General features: G+C 49.3%; 14 non-coding genes across 14 annotated transcripts; all 14 read left to right on the forward strand.

Annotated features, from left to right (window-relative positions):
• Nucleotides 1–1859: 1859 nt before the first annotated feature.
• Nucleotides 1860–1931, forward strand: TRNAG-UCC (transfer RNA glycine (anticodon UCC)). The gene has a single exon. It is a non-coding gene; the product is annotated as a tRNA-Gly (tRNA).
• A 782-nt stretch (nt 1932–2713) lies between these two features.
• Nucleotides 2714–2785, forward strand: TRNAM-CAU (transfer RNA methionine (anticodon CAU)). The gene has a single exon. It is a non-coding gene; the product is annotated as a tRNA-Met (tRNA).
• A 2849-nt stretch (nt 2786–5634) lies between these two features.
• TRNAG-UCC (transfer RNA glycine (anticodon UCC)) lies at nt 5635–5706 on the forward strand. The gene has a single exon. It is a non-coding gene; the product is annotated as a tRNA-Gly (tRNA).
• Nucleotides 5707–6295: 589 nt separating this feature from the next.
• On the forward strand, nt 6296–6367 carry TRNAM-CAU (transfer RNA methionine (anticodon CAU)). Its single transcript has one exon. It is a non-coding gene; the product is annotated as a tRNA-Met (tRNA).
• A 331-nt stretch (nt 6368–6698) lies between these two features.
• Nucleotides 6699–6770, forward strand: TRNAG-UCC (transfer RNA glycine (anticodon UCC)). The gene has a single exon. It is a non-coding gene; the product is annotated as a tRNA-Gly (tRNA).
• Nucleotides 6771–8620: 1850 nt separating this feature from the next.
• Nucleotides 8621–8692, forward strand: TRNAM-CAU (transfer RNA methionine (anticodon CAU)). Its single transcript has one exon. It is a non-coding gene; the product is annotated as a tRNA-Met (tRNA).
• A 331-nt stretch (nt 8693–9023) lies between these two features.
• Nucleotides 9024–9095, forward strand: TRNAG-UCC (transfer RNA glycine (anticodon UCC)). The gene has a single exon. It is a non-coding gene; the product is annotated as a tRNA-Gly (tRNA).
• Nucleotides 9096–9877: 782 nt separating this feature from the next.
• Nucleotides 9878–9949, forward strand: TRNAM-CAU (transfer RNA methionine (anticodon CAU)). Its single transcript has one exon. It is a non-coding gene; the product is annotated as a tRNA-Met (tRNA).
• Nucleotides 9950–10935: 986 nt separating this feature from the next.
• On the forward strand, nt 10936–11007 carry TRNAM-CAU (transfer RNA methionine (anticodon CAU)). Its single transcript has one exon. It is a non-coding gene; the product is annotated as a tRNA-Met (tRNA).
• A 331-nt stretch (nt 11008–11338) lies between these two features.
• TRNAG-UCC (transfer RNA glycine (anticodon UCC)) lies at nt 11339–11410 on the forward strand. Its single transcript has one exon. It is a non-coding gene; the product is annotated as a tRNA-Gly (tRNA).
• A 782-nt stretch (nt 11411–12192) lies between these two features.
• On the forward strand, nt 12193–12264 carry TRNAM-CAU (transfer RNA methionine (anticodon CAU)). The gene has a single exon. It is a non-coding gene; the product is annotated as a tRNA-Met (tRNA).
• A 2249-nt stretch (nt 12265–14513) lies between these two features.
• Nucleotides 14514–14585, forward strand: TRNAM-CAU (transfer RNA methionine (anticodon CAU)). The gene has a single exon. It is a non-coding gene; the product is annotated as a tRNA-Met (tRNA).
• Nucleotides 14586–14916: 331 nt separating this feature from the next.
• On the forward strand, nt 14917–14988 carry TRNAG-UCC (transfer RNA glycine (anticodon UCC)). The gene has a single exon. It is a non-coding gene; the product is annotated as a tRNA-Gly (tRNA).
• A 782-nt stretch (nt 14989–15770) lies between these two features.
• Nucleotides 15771–15842, forward strand: TRNAM-CAU (transfer RNA methionine (anticodon CAU)). Its single transcript has one exon. It is a non-coding gene; the product is annotated as a tRNA-Met (tRNA).
• Nucleotides 15843–16541: the final 699 nt, after the last annotated feature.

Raw genomic sequence — 16541 nt, forward strand, 5'->3', positions numbered from 1 at the left:
CTGAAGCAAAGTTCCTTCATTCCTCCCCCCCATAACCCTTAGCAGGGGATTTATGGTAATTGAGTTGAGTTTCCAAACTGGCCCTTCCTTCCTTCCTTCACATATCTGCCAGCTCGAGAAGGCTTGTTTTGTTGCACCTGGGAAGTAAAGTATCTACTTGCGAGAGAGAGAGAATGAGAGAGAGAGACAGAGAGAGAGAGACAGAGAGAGAAGGGGAAGGGGTGTTGGCAGTTAGGGTGTGAGCTAGAGAAATGAGGCCTGTCTGCAAAAGGCCATGGGATGGGAGTGCGTGGTTGCAGTTTGTTTGGCTTTGTAAGGCCTACTGCCCGCTTCACTCGAAACTGGGTCTAGGGTTGTCGGTTTGTAGGCTGTAAAAGCCCAGAAAAGATTTTGTTCTCCAACCAGCAGAGTGGCGCAGCGGAAGCGTGCTGGACCCATAACCCAGAGGTCGATGGATCGAAACCATCCTCTGCTAAGTTTTTTCAAATTATGTTTTTGTGTCATGGCATTAGGGCACAAAGAGCTGTAAGTGCCTGGATGCAATGTCATTCCTTGAACTTGCTGCCTCGTTCCACTCTTGCGCTAAATAGGAGAGGGTCCCAGCCCAACCAACAAAATGTACTGTTCAATCAAACCAAACCTAAAACCAAGCTCCTTTTTTAAGGGGTCCCGGGGAAATGTTGGGCTGACCGGCAAGACCTCATGATGCGAACTGCTTCTGCGTCAAACGCAAGCTTTTTTCATTCCCAGCCAATGACTTATTCTTATTTCTAAGGGGCGCTTCATCAGATAGTCCAGACAGGCAGGCGTTGGTGGTATAGTGGTGAGCATAGCTGCCTTCCAAGCAGTTGACCCGGGTTCAACGCAGATCAAATCTTTAAATTGTTCAAAATGCATTTTTTGGAAATCAGACTCATGCTGAAAGCAAAGCTGACACACTTTTCGTGAAAATCAAAACCCCATCCAGGAAAGGTTCTTGCATCCTAGTTTCTGCAACTGTCTATCGGTGAGGGGATTGAAGCGAGCAGGGCTCCTGGCCCCTCCCCGACAAAATGCAATGTCATTCCTTGAACTTGCTGCCTCGTTCCACTCTTGCGCTAAATAGGAGAGGGTCCCAGCCCAGCCAACAAAATGTACTGTTCAATCAAACCAAACTTAAAACCAAGCTCCTTTTTTAAGGGGTCCCGGGGAAATGTTGGGCTGACCGGCAAGACCTCATGATGCGAACTGCTTCTGCGTCAAACGCAAGCTTTTTTCATTCCCAGCCAATGACTTATTCTTATTCTTATTCTTATTCTAGAGAAATGAGGCCTGTCTGCAAAAGGCCATGGGATGGGAGTGCGTGGTTACAGGTTGTTTGGCTTTGTAAGGCCTACTGCCCGCTTCACTCGAAACTGGGTCTAGGGTTGTCGGTTTGTAGGCTGTAAAAGCCCAGAAAAGCTCTTGTTCTCCAACCAGCAGAGTGGGGCAGCGGAAGCGTGCTGGGCCCATAACCCAGAGGTCGATGGATCGAAACCATCCTCTGCTAAGTTTTTTCAAATTATGTTTTTGTGTCATGGCATTAGGGCACAAAGAGCTGTAAGTGCCTGGATGCAATGTCATTCCTTGAACTTGCTGCCTCGTTCCACTCTTGCGCTAAATAGGAGAGGGTCCCAGCCCAGCCAACAAAATGTACTGTTCAATCAAACCAAACTTAAAACCAAGCTCCTTTTTTAAGGGGTCCCGGGGAAATGTTGGGCTGACCGGCAAGACCTCATGATGCGAACTGCTTCTGGGTCAAACGCAAGCTTTTTTCATTCCCAGCCAATGACTTATTCTTATTTCTGAGGGGCGCTCCATCACATAGCCCAGACAGGCAGGCGTTGGTGGTATAGTGGTGAGCATAGCTGCCTTCCAAGCAGTTGACCCGGGTTCGATTCCCGGCCAACGCAGATCAAATCTTTAAATTGTTCAAAATGCATTTTTGGGAAATCAGACTCATGCTGAAAGCAAAGCTGACACACTTTTCGCGAAAATCAAAACCCCATCCAGGAAAGGTTCTTGCATCCTAGTTTCTGCAACTGTCTATCGGTGAGGGGATTGAAGCGAGCAGGGCTCCTGGCCCCTCCCCGACAAAGCCCTGACGAAGGCCTGACAAAGGCCTATTCGCCTTGCCCTGACGGGCAAAGGTCCCAGCAGGCCACCGAGCACAGCACCTCAGCCTATTAGAGTGAGGTTTCAGGATCTCTCTCATCCTGTAAACCAACATACTGAGGAAGGTGAAACGTGTGGCTGCGCTCCTCACATGCTGAAGCAGCAGCAGCCCTTTCCCTGAAGCAAAGTTCCTTCATTCCTCCCCCCCATAACCCTTAGCAGGGGATTTATGGTAATTGAGTTGAGTTTCCAAACTGGCCCTTCCTTCCTTCCTTCACATATCTGCCAGCTCGAGAAGGCTTGTTTTGTTGCACCTGGGAAGTAAAGTATCTACTTGCGAGAGAGAGAGAATGAGAGAGAGAGACAGAGAGAGAGAGACAGAGAGAGAAGGGGAAGGGGTGTTGGCAGTTAGGGTGTGAGCTAGAGAAATGAGGCCTGTCTGCAAAAGGCCATGGGATGGGAGTGCGTGGTTGCAGTTTGTTTGGCTTTGTAAGGCCTACTGCCCGCTTCACTCGAAACTGGGTCTAGGGTTGTCGGTTTGTAGGCTGTAAAAGCCCAGAAAAGATTTTGTTCTCCAACCAGCAGAGTGGCGCAGCGGAAGCGTGCTGGGCCCATAACCCAGAGGTCGATGGATCGAAACCATCCTCTGCTAAGTTTTTTCAAATTATGTTTTTGTGTCATGGCATTAGGGCACAAAGAGCTGTAAGTGCCTGGATGCAATGTCATTCCTTGAACTTGCTGCCTCGTTCCACTCTTGCGCTAAATAGGAGAGGGTCCCAGCCCAACCAACAAAATGTACTGTTCAATCAAACCAAACCTAAAACCAAGCTCCTTTTTTAAGGGGTCCCGGGGAAATGTTGGGCTGACCGGCAAGACCTCATGATGCGAACTGCTTCTGCGTCAAACGCAAGCTTTTTTCATTCCCAGCCAATGACTTATTCTTATTTCTAAGGGGCGCTTCATCAGATAGTCCAGACAGGCAGGGGTTGGTGGTATAGTGGTGAGCATAGCTGCCTTCCAAGCAGTTGACCCGGGTTCGATTCCCGGCCAACGCAGATCAAATCTTTAAATTGTTCAAAATGCATTTTTTGGAAATCAGACTCATGCTGAAAGCAAAGCTGACACACTTTTCGTGAAAATCAAAACCCCATCCAGGAAAGGTTCTTGCATCCTAGTTTCTGCAACTGTCTATCGGTGAGGGGATTGAAGCGAGCAGGGCTCCTGGCCCCTCCCCGACAAAGCCCTGACGAAGGCCTGACAAAGGCCTATTCGCCTTGCCCTGACGGGCAAAGGTCCCAGCAGGCCACCGAGCACAGCACCTCAGCCTATTAGAGTGAGGTTTCAGGATCTCTCTCATCCTGTAAACCAACATACTGAGGAAGGTGAAACGTGTGGCTGCGCTCCTCACATGCTGAAGCAGCAGCAGCCCTTTCCCTGAAGCAAAGTTCCTTCATTCCTCACTCCCATAACCCTTAGCAGGGGATTTATGGTAATTGAGTTGAGTTTCCAAACTGGCCCTTCCTTCCTTCCTTCCCATATCTGCCAGCTCGAGAAGGCTTGTTTTGTTGCACCTGGGAAGTAAAGTATCTATTTGCGAGAGAGAGAGAATGAGAGAGAGAGACAGAGAGAGAGAGACAGCGAGAGAAGGGGAAGGGGTGTTGGCAGTTAGGGTGTGAGCTAGAGAAATGAGGCCTGTCTGCAAAAGGCCATGGGATGGGAGTGCGTGGTTGCAGGTTGTTTGGCTTTGTAAGGCCTACTGCCCGCTTCACTCGAAACTGGGTCTAGGGTTGTCTGTTTGTAGGCTGTAAAAGCCCAGAAAAGCTGTTGTTCTCCAACCAGCAGAGTGGCGCAGCGGAAGCGTGCTGGTCCCATAACCCAGAGGTCGATGGATCGAAACCATCCTCTGCTAACTTTTTTCAAATTATGTTTTTGTGTCATGGCATTAGGGCACAAAGAGCTGTAAGTGCCTGGATGCAATGTCATTCCTTGAACTTGCTGCCTCGTTCCACTCTTGCGCTAAATAGGAGAGGGTCCCAGCCCAGCCAACAAAATGTACTGTTCAATCAAACCAAACTTAAAACCAAGCTCCTTTTTTAAGGGGTCCCGGGGAAATGTTGGGCTGACCGGCAAGACCTCATGATGCGAACTGCTTCTGCGTCAAACGCAAGCTTTTTTCATTCCCAGCCAATGACTTATTCTTATTTCTAAGGGACGCTCCATCAGATAGCCCAGACAGGCAGGCGTTGGTGGTATAGTGGTGAGCATAGCTGCCTTCCAAGCAGTTGACCCGGGTTTGATTCCCGGCCAACGCAGATCAAATCTTTAAATTGTTCAAAATGCATTTTTTGGAAATCAGACTCATGCTGAAAGCAAAGCTGACACACTTTTCGTGAAAATCAAAACCCCATCCAGGAAAGGTTCTTGCATCCTAGTTTCTGCAACTGTCTATCGGTGAGGGGATTGAAGCGAGCAGGGCTCCTGGCCCCTCCCCGACAAAGCCCTGACGAAGGCCTGACAAAGGCCTATTCGCCTTGCCCTGACGGGCAAAGGTCCCAGCAGGCCACCGAGCACAGCACCTCAGCCTATTAGAGTGAGGTTTCAGGATCTCTCTCATCCTGTAAACCAACATACTGAGGAAGGTGAAACGTGTGGCTGCGCTCCTCACATGCTGAAGCAGCAGCAGCCCTTTCCCTGAAGCAAAGTTCCTTCATTCCTCACTCCCATAACCCTTAGCAGGGGATTTATGGTAATTGAGTTGAGTTTCCAAACTGGCCCTTCCTTCCTTCCTTCCTTCCCATATCTGCCAGCTCGAGAAGGTTTGTTTTGTTGCACCTGGGAAGTAAAGTATCTATTTGCGAGAGAGAGAGAATGAGAGAGAGAGACAGAGAGAGAGAGACAGAGAGAGAAGGGGAAGGGGTGTTGGCAGTTAGGGTGTGAGCTAGAGAAATGAGGCCTGTCTGCAAAAGGCCATGGGATGGGAGTGCGTGGTTGCAGGTTGTTTGGCTTTGTAAGGCCTACTGCCCGCTTCACTCGAAACTGGGTCTAGGGTTGTCGGTTTGTAGGCTGTAAAAGCCCAGAAAATCTCTTGTTCTCCAACCAGCAGAGTGGCGCAGCGGAAGCGTGCTGGGCCCATAACCCAGCGGTCGATGGATCGAAACCATCCTCTGCTAAGTTTTTTCAAATTATGTTTTTGTGTCATGGCATTAGGGCACAAAGAGCTGTAAGTGCCTGGATGCAATGTCATTCCTTGAACTTGCTGCCTCGTTCCACTCTTGCGCTAAATAGGAGAGGGTCCCAGCCCAGCCAACAAAATGTACTGTTCAATCAAACCAAACTTAAAACCAAGCTCCTTTTTTAAGGGGTCCCGGGGAAATGTTGGGCTGACCGGCAAGACCTCATGATGCGAACTGCTTCTGCGTCAAACGCAAGCTTTTTTCATTCCCAGCCAATGACTTATTCTTATTTCTAAGGGGCGCTCCATCAAATAGCCCAGACAGGCAGGCGTTGGTGGTATAGTGGTGAGCATAGCTGCCTTCCAAGCAGTTGACCCGGGTTCGATTCCCGGCCAACGCAGATCAAATCTTTAAATTGTTCAAAATGCATTTTTGGGAAATCAGACTCATGCTGAAAGCAAAGCTGACACACTTTTCGTGAAAATCAAAACCCCATCCAGGAAAGGTTCTTGCATCCTAGTTTCTGCAACTGTCTATCGGTGAGGGGATTGAAGCGAGCAGGGCTCCTGGCCCCTCCCCGACAAAATGCAATGTCATTCCTTGAACTTGCTGCCTCGTTCCACTCTTGCGCTAAATAGGAGAGGGTCCCAGCCCAGCCAACAAAATGTACTGTTCAATCAAACCAAACTTAAAACCAAGCTCCTTTTTTAAGGGGTCCCGGGGAAATGTTGGGCTGACCGGCAAGACCTCATGATGCGAACTGCTTCTGCGTCAAACGCAAGCTTTTTTCATTCCCAGCCAATGACTTATTCTTATTCTTATTCTTATTCTAGAGAAATGAGGCCTGTCTGCAAAAGGCCATGGGATGGGAGTGCGTGGTTACAGGTTGTTTGGCTTTGTAAGGCCTACTGCCCGCTTCACTCGAAACTGGGTCTAGGGTTGTCGGTTTGTAGGCTGTAAAAGCCCAGAAAAGCTCTTGTTCTCCAACCAGCAGAGTGGCGCAGCGGAAGCGTGCTGGGCCCATAACCCAGAGGTCGATGGATCGAAACCATCCTCTGCTAAGTTTTTTCAAATTATGTTTTTGTGTCATGGCATTAGGGCACAAAGAGCTGTAAGTGCCTGGATGCAATGTCATTCCTTGAACTTGCTGCCTCGTTCCACTCTTGCGCTAAATAGGAGAGGGTCCCAGCCCAGCCAACAAAATGTACTGTTCAATCAAACCAAACTTAAAACCAAGCTCCTTTTTTAAGGGGTCCCGGGGAAATGTTGGGCTGACCGGCAAGACCTCATGATGCGAACTGCTTCTGGGTCAAACGCAAGCTTTTTTCATTCCCAGCCAATGACTTATTCTTATTTCTGAGGGGCGCTCCATCACATAGCCCAGACAGGCAGGCGTTGGTGGTATAGTGGTGAGCATAGCTGCCTTCCAAGCAGTTGACCCGGGTTCGATTCCCGGCCAACGCAGATCAAATCTTTAAATTGTTCAAAATGCATTTTTGGGAAATCAGACTCATGCTGAAAGCAAAGCTGACACACTTTTCGCGAAAATCAAAACCCCATCCAGGAAAGGTTCTTGCATCCTAGTTTCTGCAACTGTCTATCGGTGAGGGGATTGAAGCGAGCAGGGCTCCTGGCCCCTCCCCGACAAAGCCCTGACGAAGGCCTGACAAAGGCCTATTCGCCTTGCCCTGACGGGCAAAGGTCCCAGCAGGCCACCGAGCACAGCACCTCAGCCTATTAGAGTGAGGTTTCAGGATCTCTCTCATCCTGTAAACCAACATACTGAGGAAGGTGAAACGTGTGGCTGCGCTCCTCACATGCTGAAGCAGCAGCAGCCCTTTCCCTGAAGCAAAGTTCCTTCATTCCTCCCCCCCATAACCCTTAGCAGGGGATTTATGGTAATTGAGTTGAGTTTCCAAACTGGCCCTTCCTTCCTTCCTTCCTTCACATATCTGCCAGCTCGAGAAGGCTTGTTTTGTTGCACCTGGGAAGTAAAGTATCTACTTGCGAGAGAGAGAGAATGAGAGAGAGAGACAGAGAGAGAGAGACAGAGAGAGAAGGGGAAGGGGTGTTGGCAGTTAGGGTGTGAGCTAGAGAAATGAGGCCTGTCTGCAAAAGGCCATGGGATGGGAGTGCGTGGTTGCAGTTTGTTTGGCTTTGTAAGGCCTACTGCCCGCTTCACTCGAAACTGGGTCTAGGGTTGTCGGTTTGTAGGCTGTAAAAGCCCAGAGAAGATTTTGTTCTCCAACCAGCAGAGTGGTGCAGCGGAAGCGTGCTGGGCCCATAACCCAGAGGTCGATGGATCGAAACCATCCTCTGCTAAGTTTTTTCAAATTATGTTTTTGTGTCATGGCATTAGGGCACAAAGAGCTGTAAGTGCCTGGATGCAATGTCATTCCTTGAACTTGCTGCCTCGTTCCACTCTTGCGCTAAATAGGAGAGGGTCCCAGCCCAACCAACAAAATGTACTGTTCAATCAAACCAAACCTAAAACCAAGCTCCTTTTTTAAGGGGTCCCGGGGAAATGTTGGGCTGACCGGCAAGACCTCATGATGCGAACTGCTTCTGCGTCAAACGCAAGCTTTTTTCATTCCCAGCCAATGACTTATTCTTATTTCTAAGGGGCGCTTCATCAGATAGTCCAGACAGGCAGGCGTTGGTGGTATAGTGGTGAGCATAGCTGCCTTCCAAGCAGTTGACCTGGGTTCAATTCCCGGCCAACGCAGATCAAATCTTTAAATTGTTCAAAATGCATTTTTTGGAAATCAGACTCATGCTGAAAGCAAAGCTGACACACTTTTCGTGAAAATCAAAACCCCATCCAGGAAAGGTTCTTGCATCCTAGTTTCTGCAACTGTCTATCGGTGAGGGGATTGAAGCGAGCAGGGCTCCTGGCCCCTCCCCGACAAAATGCAATGTCATTCCTTGAACTTGCTGCCTCGTTCCACTCTTGCGCTAAATAGGAGAGGGTCCCAGCCCAGCCAACAAAATGTACTGTTCAATCAAACCAAATTTAAAACCAAGCTCCTTTTTTAAGGGGTCCCGGGGAAATGTTGGGCTGACCGGCAAGACCTCATGATGCGAACTGCTTCTGCGTCAAACGCAAGCTTTTTTCATTCCCAGCCAATGACTTATTCTTATTCTTATTCTTATTCTAGAGAAATGAGGCCTGTCTGCAAAAGGCCATGGGATGGGAGTGCGTGGTTACAGGTTGTTTGGCTTTGTAAGGCCTACTGCCCGCTTCACTCGAAACTGGGTCTAGGGTTGTCGGTTTGTAGGCTGTAAAAGCCCAGAAAAGCTCTTGTTCTCCAACCAGCAGAGTGGCGCAGCGGAAGCGTGCTGGGCCCATAACCCAGAGGTCGATGGATCGAAACCATCCTCTGCTAAGTTTTTTCAAATTATGTTTTTGTGTCATGGCATTAGGGCACAAAGAGCTGTAAGTGCCTGGATGCAATGTCATTCCTTGAACTTGCTGCCTCGTTCCACTCTTGCGCTAAATAGGAGAGGGTCCCAGCCCAGCCAACAAAATGTACTGTTCAATCAAACCAAACTTAAAACCAAGCTCCTTTTTTAAGGGGTCCCGGGGAAATGTTGGGCTGACCGGCAAGACCTCATGATGCGAACTGCTTCTGGGTCAAACGCAAGCTTTTTTCATTCCCAGCCAATGACTTATTCCTATTTCTGAGGGGCGCTCCATCACATAGCCCAGACAGGCAGGCGTTGGTGGTATAGTGGTGAGCATAGCTGCCTTCCAAGCAGTTGACCCGGGTTCGATTCCCGGCCAACGCAGATCAAATCTTTAAATTGTTCAAAATGCATTTTTGGGAAATCAGACTCATGCTGAAAGCAAAGCTGACACACTTTTCGCGAAAATCAAAACCCCATCCAGGAAAGGTTCTTGCATCCTAGTTTCTGCAACTGTCTATCGGTGAGGGGATTGAAGCGAGCAGGGCTCCTGGCCCCTCCCCGACAAAGCCCTGACGAAGGCCTGACAAAGGCCTATTCGCCTTGCCCTGACGGGCAAAGGTCCCAGCAGGCCACCGAGCACAGCACCTCAGCCTATTAGAGTGAGGTTTCAGGATCTCTCTCATCCTGTAAACCAACATACTGAGGAAGGTGAAACGTGTGGCTGCGCTCCTCACATGCTGAAGCAGCAGCAGCCCTTTCCCTGAAGCAAAGTTCCTTCATTCCTCCCCCCCATAACCCTTAGCAGGGGATTTATGGTAATTGAGTTGAGTTTCCAAACTGGCCCTTCCTTCCTTCCTTCACATATCTGCCAGCTCGAGAAGGCTTGTTTTGTTGCACCTGGGAAGTAAAGTATCTACTTGCGAGAGAGAGAGAATGAGAGAGAGAGACAGAGAGAGAGAGACAGAGAGAGAAGGGGAAGGGGTGTTGGCAGTTATAGTGTGAGCTAGAGAAATGAGGCCTGTCTGCAAAAGGCCATGGGATGGGAGTGCGTGGTTGCAGTTTGTTTGGCTTTGTAAGGCCTACTGCCCGCTTCACTCGAAACTGGGTCTAGGGTTGTCGGTTTGTAGGCTGTAAAAGCCCAGAAAAGATTTTGTTCTCCAACCAGCAGAGTGGCGCAGCGGAAGCGTGCTGGGCCCATAACCCAGAGGTCGATGGATCGAAACCATCCTCTGCTAAGTTTTTTCAAATTATGTTTTTGTGTCATGGCATTAGGGCACAAAGAGCTGTAAGTGCCTGGATGCAATGTCATTCCTTGAACTTGCTGCCTCGTTCCACTCTTGCGCTAAATAGGAGAGGGTCCCAGCCCAACCAACAAAATGTACTGTTCAATCAAACCAAACCTAAAACCAAGCTCCTTTTTTAAGGGGTCCCGGGGAAATGTTGGGCTGACCGGCAAGACCTCATGATGCGAACTGCTTCTGCGTCAAACGCAAGCTTTTTTCATTCCCAGCCAATGACTTATTCTTATTTCTAAGGGGCGCTTCATCAGATAGTCCAGACAGGCAGGCGTTGGTGGTATAGTGGTGAGCATAGCTGCCTTCCAAGGAGTTGACCTGGGTTCGATTCCCGGCCAACGCAGATCAAATCTTTAAATTGTTCAAAATGCATTTTTTGGAAATCAGACTCATGCTGAAAGCAAAGCTGACACACTTTTCGTGAAAATCAAAACCCCATCCAGGAAAGGTTCTTGCATCCTAGTTTCTGCAACTGTCTATCGGTGAGGGGATTGAAGCGAGCAGGGCTCCTGGCCCCTCCCCGACAAAATGCAATGTCATTCCTTGAACTTGCTGCCTCGTTCCACTCTTGCGCTAAATAGGAGAGGGTCCCAGACCAGCCAACAAAATGTACTGTTCAATCAAACCAAACTTAAAACCAAGCTCCTTTTTTAAGGGGTCGCGGGGAAATGTTGGGCTGACCGGCAAGACCTCATGATGCGAACTGCTTCTGCGTCAAACGCAAGCTTTTTTCATTCCCAGCCAATGACTTATTCTTATTCTTATTCTAGAGAAATGAGGCCTGTCTGCAAAAGGCCATGGGATGGGAGTGCGTGGTTACAGGTTGTTTGGCTTTGTAAGGCCTACTGCCCGCTTCACTCGAAACTGGGTCTAGGGTTGTCGGTTTGTAGGCTGTAAAAGCCCAGAAAAGCTCTTGTTCTCCAACCAGCAGAGTGGCGCAGCGGAAGCGTGCTGGGCCCATAACCCAGAGGTCGATGGATCGAAACCATCCTCTGCTAAGTTTTTTCAAATTATGTTTTTGTGTCATGGCATTAGGGCACAAAGAGCTGTAAGTGCCTGGATGCAATGTCATTCCTTGAACTTGCTGCCTCGTTCCACTCTTGCGCTAAATAGGAGAGGGTCCCAGCCCAGCCAACAAAATGTACTGTTCAATCAAACCAAACTTAAAACCAAGCTCCTTTTTTAAGGGGTCCCGGGGAAATGTTGGGCTGACCGGCAAGACCTCATGATGCGAACTGCTTCTGGGTCAAACGCAAGCTTTTTTCATTCCCAGCCAATGACTTATTCTTATTTCTGAGGGGCGCTCCATCACATAGCCCAGACAGGCAGGCGTTGGTGGTATAGTGGTGAGCATAGCTGCCTTCCAAGCAGTTGACCCGGGTTCGATTCCCGGCCAACGCAGATCAAATCTTTAAATTGTTCAAAATGCATTTTTGGGAAATCAGACTCATGCTGAAAGCAAAGCTGACACACTTTTCGCGAAAATCAAAACCCCATCCAGGAAAGGTTCTTGCATCCTAGTTTCTGCAACTGTCTATCGGTGAGGGGATTGAAGCGAGCAGGGCTCCTGGCCCCTCCCCGACAAAGCCCTGACGAAGGCCTGACAAAGGCCTATTCGCCTTGCCCTGACGGGCAAAGGTCCCAGCAGGCCACCGAGCACAGCACCTCAGCCTATTAGAGTGAGGTTTCAGGATCTCTCTCATCCTGTAAACCAACATACTGAGGAAGGTGAAACGTGTGGCTGCGCTCCTCACATGCTGAAGCAGCAGCAGCCCTTTCCCTGAAGCAAAGTTCCTTCATTCCTCCCCCCCATAACCCTTAGCAGGGGATTTATGGTAATTGAGTTGAGTTTCCAAACTGGCCCTTCCTTCCTTCCTTCACATATCTGCCAGCTCGAGAAGGCTTGTTTTGTTGCACCTGGGAAGTAAAGTATCTACTTGCGAGAGAGAGAGAATGAGAGAGAGAGACAGAGAGAGAGAGACAGAGAGAGAAGGGGAAGGGGTGTTGGCAGTTAGGGTGTGAGCTAGAGAAATGAGGCCTGTCTGCAAAAGGCCATGGGATGGGAGTGCGTGGTTGCAGTTTGTTTGGCTTTGTAAGGCCTACTGCCCGCTTCACTCGAAACTGGGTCTAGGGTTGTCGGTTTGTAGGCTGTAAAAGCCCAGAAAAGCTCTTGTTCTCCAACAAGCAGAGTGGCGCAGCGGAAGCGTGCTGGGCCCATAACCCAGAGGTCGATGGATCGAAACCATCCTCTGCTAAGTTTTTTCAAATTATGTTTTTGTGTCATGGCATTAGGGCACAAAGAGCTGTAAGTGCCTGGATGCAATGTCATTCCTTGAACTTGCTGCCTCGTTCCACTCTTGCGCTAAATAGGAGAGGGTCCCAGCCCAACCAACAAAATGTACTGTTCAATCAAACCAAACTTAAAACCAAGCTCCTTTTTTAAGGGGTCCCGGGGAAATGTTGGGCTGACCGGCAAGACCTCATGATGCGAACTGCTTCTGCGTCAAACGCAAGCTTTTTTCATTCCCAGCCAATGACTTATTCTTATTTCTAAGGGGCGCTTCATCAGATAGTCCAGACAGGCAGGCGTTGGTGGTATAGTGGTGAGCATAGCTGCCTTCCAAGCAGTTGACCCGGGTTCGATTCCCGGCCAACACAGATCAAATCTTTAAATTGTTCAAAATGCATTTTTTGGAAATCAGACTCATGCTGAAAGCAAAGCTGACACGCTTTTCGCGAAAATCAAAACCCCATCCAGGAAAGGTTCTTGCATCCTAGTTTCTGCAACTGTCTATCGGTGAGGGGATTGAAGCGAGCAGGGCTCCTGGCCCCTCCCCGACAAAGCCCTGACGAAGGCCTGACAAAGGCCTATTCGCCTTGCCCTGACGGGCAAAGGTCCCAGCAGGCCACCGAGCACAGCACCTCAGCCTATTAGAGTGAGGTTTCAGGATCTCTCTCATCCTGTAAACCAACATACTGAGGAAGGTGAAACGTGTGGCTGCGCTCCTCACATGCTGAAGCAGCAGCAGCCCTTTCCCTGAAGCAAAGTTCCTTCATTCCTCCCTCCCATAACCCTTAGCAGGGGATTTATGGTAATTGAGTTGAGTTTCCAAACTGGCCCTTCCTTCCTTCCTTCCCATATCTGCCAGCTCGAGAAGGCTTGTTTTGTTGCACCTGGGAAGTAAAGTATCTATTTGCGAGAGAGAGAGAATGAGAGAGAGAGACAGAGAGAGAGAGACAGAGAGAGAAGGGGAAGGGGTGTTGGCAGTTAGGGTGTGAGCTAGAGAAATGAGGCCTGTCTGCAAAAGGCCATGGGATGGGAGTGCGTGGTTGCAGGTTGTTTGGCTTTGTAAGGCCTACTGCCCGCTTCACTCGAAACTGGGTCTAGGGTTGTCGGTTTGTAGGCTGTAAAAGCCCAGAAAAGCGCTTGTTCTCTAACCAGCAGAGTGGCGCAGCGGAAGCGTGCTGGGCCCATAACCCAGAGGTCGATGGATCCAAACCATCCTCTGCTAACTTTTTTCAAATTATGTTTTTGTGTCATGGCATTAGGGCACAAAGAGCTGTAAGTGCCTGGATGCAATGTCATTCCTTGAACTTGCTGCCTCGTTCCACTCTTGCGCTAAATAGGAGAGGGTCCCAGCCCAGCCAACAAAATGTACTGTTCAATCAAACCAAACTTAAAACCAAGCTCCTTTTTTAAGGGGTCCCGGGGAAATGTTGGGCTGACCGGCAAGACCTCATGATGCGAACTGCTTCTGCGTCAAACGCAAGCTTTTTTCATTCCCAGCCAATGACTTATTCTTATTTCTAAGGGGCGCTCCATCACATAGCCCAGACAGGCAGGAGTTGGTGGTATAGTGGTGAGCATAGCTGCCTTCCAAGCAGTTGACCCGGGTTCCATTCCCGGCCAACGCAGATCAAATCTTTAAATTGTTCAAAATGCATTTTTTGGAAATCAGACTCATGCTGAAAGCAAAGCTGACACACTTTTCGTGAAAATCAAAACCCCATCCAGGAAAGGTTCTTGCATCCTAGTTTCTGCAACTGTCTATCGGTGAGGGGATTGAAGCGAGCAGGGCTCCTGGCCCCTCCCCGACAAAATGCAATGTCATTCCTTGAACTTGCTGCCTCGTTCCACTCTTGCGCTAAATAGGAGAGGGTCCCAGCCCAGCCAACAAAATGTACTGTTCAATCAAACCAAACTTAAAACCAAGCTCCTTTTTTAAGGGGTCCCGGGGAAATGTTGGGCTGACCGGCAAGACCTCATGATGCGAACTGCTTCTGCGTCAAACGCAAGCTTTTTTCATTCCCAGCCAATGACTTATTCTTATTCTTATTCTTATTCTAGAGAAATGAGGCCTGTCTGCAAAAGGCCATGGGATGGGAGTGCGTGGTTACAGGTTGTTTGGCTTTGTAAGGCCTACTGCCCGCTTCACTCGAAACTGGGTCTAGGGTTGTCGGTTTGTAGGCTGTAAAAGCCCAGAAAAGCTCTTGTTCTCCAACCAGCAGAGTGGCGCAGCGGAAGCGTGCTGGGCCCATAACCCAGAGGTCGATGGATCGAAACCATCCTCTGCTAAGTTTTTTCAAATTATGTTTTTGTGTCATGGCATTAGGGAACAAAGAGCTGTAAGTGCCTGGATGCAATGTCATTCCTTGAACTTGCTGCCTCGTTCCACTCTTGCGCTAAATAGGAGAGGGTCCCAGCCCAGCCAACAAAATGTACTGTTCAATCAAACCAAACTTAAAACCAAGCTCCTTTTTTAAGGGGTCCCGGGGAAATGTTGGGCTGACCGGCAAGACCTCATGATGCGAACTGCTTCTGGGTCAAACGCAAGCTTTTTTCATTCCCAGCCAATGACTTATTCTTATTTCTGAGGGGCGCTCCATCACATAGCCCAGACAGGCAGGCGTTGGTGGTATAGTGGTGAGCATAGCTGCCTTCCAAGCAGTTGACCCGGGTTCGATTCCCGGCCAACGCAGATCAAATCTTTAAATTGTTCAAAATGCATTTTTGGGAAATCAGACTCATGCTGAAAGCAAAGCTGACACACTTTTCGCGAAAATCAAAACCCCATCCAGGAAAGGTTCTTGCATCCTAGTTTCTGCAACTGTCTATCGGTGAGGGGATTGAAGCGAGCAGGGCTCCTGGCCCCTCCCCGACAAAGCCCTGACGAAGGCCTGACAAAGGCCTATTCGCCTTGCCCTGACGGGCAAAGGTCCCAGCAGGCCACCGAGCACAGCACCTCAGCCTATTAGAGTGAGGTTTCAGGATCTCTCTCATCCTGTAAACCAACATACTGAGGAAGGTGAAACGTGTGGCTGCGCTCCTCACATGCTGAAGCAGCAGCAGCCCTTTCCCTGAAGCAAAGTTCCTTCATTCCTCCCCCCCATAACCCTTAGCAGGGGATTTATGGTAATTGAGTTGAGTTTCCAAACTGGCCCTTCCTTCCTTCCTTCACATATCTGCCAGCTCGAGAAGGCTTGTTTTGTTGCACCTGGGAAGTAAAGTATCTACTTGCGAGAGAGAGAGAATGAGAGAGAGAGACAGAGAGAGAGAGACAGAGAGAGAAGGGGAAGGGGTGTTGGCAGTTAGGGTGTGAGCTAGAGAAATGAGGCCTGTCTGCAAAAGGCCATGGGATGGGAGTGCGTGGTTGCAGTTTGTTTGGCTTTGTAAGGCCTACTGCCCGCTTCACTCGAAACTGGGTCTAGGGTTGTCGGTTTGTAGGCTGTAAAAGCCCAGAAAAGCTCTTGTTCTCCAACAAGCAGAGTGGCGCAGCGGAAGCGTGCTGGGCCCATAACCCAGAGGTCGATGGATCGAAACCATCCTCTGCTAAGTTTTTTCAAATTATGTTTTTGTGTCATGGCATTAGGGCACAAAGAGCTGTAAGTGCCTGGATGCAATGTCATTCCTTGAACTTGCTGCCTCGTTCCACTCTTGCGCTAAATAGGAGAGGGTCCCAGCCCAACCAACAAAATGTACTGTTCAATCAAACCAAACTTAAAACCAAGCTCCTTTTTTAAGGGGTCCCGGGGAAATGTTGGGCTGACCGGCAAGACCTCATGATGCGAACTGCTTCTGCGTCAAACGCAAGCTTTTTTCATTCCCAGCCAATGACTTATTCTTATTTCTAAGGGGCGCTTCATCAGATAGTCCAGACAGGCAGGCGTTGGTGGTATAGTGGTGAGCATAGCTGCCTTCCAAGCAGTTGACCCGGGTTCGATTCCCGGCCAACACAGATCAAATCTTTAAATTGTTCAAAATGCATTTTTTGGAAATCAGACTCATGCTGAAAGCAAAGCTGACACGCTTTTCGCGAAAATCAAAACCCCATCCAGGAAAGGTTCTTGCATCCTAGTTTCTGCAACTGTCTATCGGTGAGGGGATTGAAGCGAGCAGGGCTCCTGGCCCCTCCCCGACAAAGCCCTGACGAAGGCCTGACAAAGGCCTATTCGCCTTGCCCTGACGGGCAAAGGTCCCAGCAGGCCACCGAGCACAGCACCTCAGCCTATTAGAGTGAGGTTTCAGGATCTC

Source organism: Ambystoma mexicanum, chromosome 6q (genome assembly GCF_040938575.1).
Source record: "Ambystoma mexicanum isolate Mex_15411 chromosome 6q, UKY_AmexF1_1, whole genome shotgun sequence".
NCBI classification, from domain to species: domain Eukaryota; kingdom Metazoa; phylum Chordata; class Amphibia; order Caudata; family Ambystomatidae; genus Ambystoma; species Ambystoma mexicanum.